Source organism: Nicotiana attenuata, chromosome 4 (genome assembly GCF_001879085.1).
Source record: "Nicotiana attenuata strain UT chromosome 4, NIATTr2, whole genome shotgun sequence".
In the NCBI taxonomy this organism is placed as follows: domain Eukaryota; kingdom Viridiplantae; phylum Streptophyta; class Magnoliopsida; order Solanales; family Solanaceae; genus Nicotiana; species Nicotiana attenuata.
In genome coordinates this window covers 4,846,035-4,850,097 of record NC_031992.1, presented here as the reverse complement: position 1 = coordinate 4,850,097, position 4,063 = coordinate 4,846,035, and positions in this window count along the sequence as shown.

Here is a 4,063-nt window from a genome sequence, read left to right as displayed (position 1 = left end):
CGCAGCAAATGTTTATGTGGATCGGGCTGCGCGCCGCAGCAATATAGCGCTTGGGCTGTAGGAGCCCCTCCCGGAGTCTGTACACCCCCAGTGAGCGCAGTCGACTATTTATATGGATCGGGTTGTGCGCCACAGCGATGCACGGATCGGGCTGCACGCCGCAGCGGTTATTTTGATTTTGGTTATTGTGAGAGATATATGGTTACTGTGTTCGAGGAACGGATTTATACTCGTTAAATACCTGATAAGCTACCTGTTTTACCTGATCTAAAGAGATTTCACTTGACTTCTTCACTATTTTGCTGCTTTAAGTTGATTTACTGCTTTGATATAGAACTGCTTAGTGCCTTTACATGTTTTCTTACTGTCAGCCATTATTTATGATTATTACTCACTGGGTCGGAGTACTCACATTACTCCCTGCACCTTGTGTGCAGATCCAGGTGTTCCCAAGGCATATAGAGAGCTTTCCTGCTGTATATCATTCACCGGAGTCATCGAGGTAGCTGCATGACGTCCGCAGACCCGATTTCTCCTTCTATCTTCTTTATTTCCAGTATTCTTAGACTATCTCTATTTTAGGCTGTTTACAGACTTGTAATAGAGGCTCTTGACTTGTGACACCGGATCGGTGGGCTATCTAGTGATGTTATTATGACTTCCGCACATTTTATCTACTGTTTCAGACTCCTATTTATGTTTAAATTGGTATTTAAATTATGTTAAATGAGTAATGAACTCTATAAGAGAGGGGTTGTGATTGATAATTGGTCGGGCTTGCCTAGCAATGTGTTGGGCGCCATCACGACCGGGGATGGGGTCGTGACATTTTATTGACGTACTTCTCATGCATTGCATTCATTTATACATGTACATTGACCCATGACCAGATGGCATTATATACGCGTATTTATATGTATGTATGTGTATATATATATATATATATATATATATTGGAAAAAAGGTTACGACGTTATATACGCACCACCACCTGACCAGCTATACGTTGATGATTTTGCCCATAGTGGCCGAGATGATATAATGGGATGCCCTCAGAGGTTTGATGATGTTATGAACGCATATACCCATGTATGGCATGACATTTATACGCATATGCATGACATTATGAATATTAATGATTCACCGAGTTATTCAGACTTACATGTTGAGTCTTTTACTCCATGTTTCTCTCATGTCTATTGTTTACTGATTTTCATTCCTTACATACTCGGTACATTATTTATACTGACGTTCCTTTTGCCTGGGGACACTGCGTTTTATGCCCGCAGGTCCGATAGATAGGTTGAGAGTCATCCAAGTAGCCTATCAGCTCAGCGGAAGATGTTGGTGCGCTCCATTTGCTCCGAAGTTGCTCACTTGGTCAGTATGATTTAGACATGTATTGATTGGTATATCAGGGCCCTGTCCCGGCCTTTTGATGTTTATGTACTCTTAGAGGCTTGTAGACATATGTCATGTATATGAAAGATTGTATGGCCTTGTCGGCCTATGTTTAGTGTACGAGTGATTATTTTGGCCTTATGGGCCCGAACGTCATATGTATAAGTCAGTATATTAGGTTGGGTCATTTTATTTCAAGTGTTCTCTCTTGTTTTATTCTTGTTACTTCTACGGCCCTTCTGGCCCATTTACTCATGTTGATGTAATGAGAAAGATACGTTACGTTGGTACTCGGTTGAGTAAGGCACCGGGTGCCCGTCGCGGCCTATCGGTTTGGGTCGTGACAAGATGCATCTATGGTTCACGCCATTCGACCTTCTGGTAGTGCACAGTTTATTATTATATCGGACCGGGCCGTACAACCTCGACACAATGTGTGCATGTTATTTATGTGGAACTTTCCGTGAATTACACTGCTTAAAATCCTTGAGATGTAACTTATTACATGATATGATTGGAAGTGATAGGTTGTTAAGAAAGAATATCTTATTTCTCCTCATCCTTGGACTGTCATTACATTCATGCTATTCATGCTTAGCGTAAAATTTAAACTGTATTATTATTGACCCTAGTATGTGTTAAGTCGACCCCTCGTCACTACTTCTTCGAGGTTAGACTAGATACTTGCTGGGTACATATTGTTTATGTACTCATACTATGCTTCTGTACTTAACTATACAGGATCTGAGGCAGGTGCATCTTGCTACCCGTCCGGCACGCGTTCCTGATACTTGATCGAGATCTCACAGTGAGATTCCCCTTCTAAGCCGTTCAGCAGCATGCCAGAGTCTCTCCTTTTGTTATTACTGTCTATTCTATTCCAGGCAGTAGGATAGTTATATTTTTGTACATTCTACTAGTTGTCCTAGTACTTGTGACACTAGTTCCTGGCACACACAATTGTAGACTATTACTTTTGGGTTGTATTTCTATTATTATGAATTTGTTAATTATCAACTGTTTCAAATTTAAGATTAAGTAAATGTTGGGATTGTTTGGTAAAATAAATGAGAACTCACTAGTTGATTAGGGTTGGCTAGCCTAATAACGGTGTTGGGCGCCATCACGACCTATAATGAAATTTGGGTCGTGACAAATAAATCATTCTTTACTGATAATAATTTTCAAGTAAATTTCCATCATTTAATAATTTAACCCATCAATGGAATGAAACAATATCAATTAAATTGGGCTCCAAGTAGTATTGCGCACGAATTATGCCGAGGTCGTACGACCCGATCAAAAATATAAATATATAAAATGTGCACTGCCGAGGGTCGAACGGCATGAGCCATAGATGCATCTATTCTACTACGGAGCATTCGGACCACTTCTCATTAACGGTCAAGTAACCCATCCAAAAATCAAGTAAATGAAATTTGACCTGTTACAATTCCTTTATCAAGTTCTGATATGATTTAAGCATTTAAATTAGCAAGCAGGGTGCAAATATTGCAAGTATCACATGATTTGGGTCCTAAACTACCCGGACATAAGCATAATTAGTAGCTACATACGGACTCTCGTCACTTCGTGCGTACGTAGCTCCCACAAATAGAAGCACATATTAAATCAATTCACCTATGGGGTTAATTCTCTCTTACAAGGTTAGAAAAGAGACATATTTTCTAGTCCAAAATTGTGCTTTAAATCCTTAACTCGGTGCCAAATGACTATCAAATGTTATATAAAATAGTCAATACAGTTCAAAAGTTCATATCCTAACTATTAAAATGATTTCCCAACCCTAATTGAAGAATTCCTAATCCCCGGGCTCACGTGCCCGGATTCCGTAAATATTTGAAGAAATATGTTACCCATAACCTCATGAACACAAATATATAATTTTCACCCCATTCCATAATCGTTTTCGTGGTTAAATCCTATTTTTTATCAAAAATCTAGTTTATTCATCTAAACCCATGATTTGACAAATTTTACATGTTAAATCTACTCATAATCTATGTATTTAACTCACATTGTGTAGAAATTACTTACCTCAAAGTGTTAGGTGAAAACCCCTATCTAAGAGCTCCTAAATCTCCCAAGTCCGAAATCATCATACGAACCTATTGGAACCTTTAAAACCCGATTCCGAGGTCGTTTGCTCAAAACATTGATCAAAGTCAAACTTAGCCTTTTTTGCCATCCTTAAGGAACCAAGTATTTCAATTTCAACCCGAACCCTTCCAAATCCCGAACTAATCGTCCCCATAAGTCATAAAACAGTAAAAGCACATACAGGGAGTCTTAGGAGAACGGGGTTCTAGAAAGCAAAACGACCGGTCGGGTCGTTACAGGAGGGATGTGGTAAAATAGGTTAGGGCCGGTGACGTAGCATGTCGGATGATGTCCAACTCATCTTAGTACCATATAGAATTGGATGTCCATCTTGGACATTACTAACAGAGGAAGGGTATATTTGAACTATATGTGTTATGGCGAGAGTATTTTTGTGCAGATAGTATAGCAGAGGATAAAATTGATCATTTTCACATAGTGAGGGAGCAAATTTGGCCTTTCCCCTAGGTTTAAATAGCGGTCTTCTATAAACTGTCTTTGGGAACACCTAAGCTCGCTCAACCTTAGTCCATGACAGTTT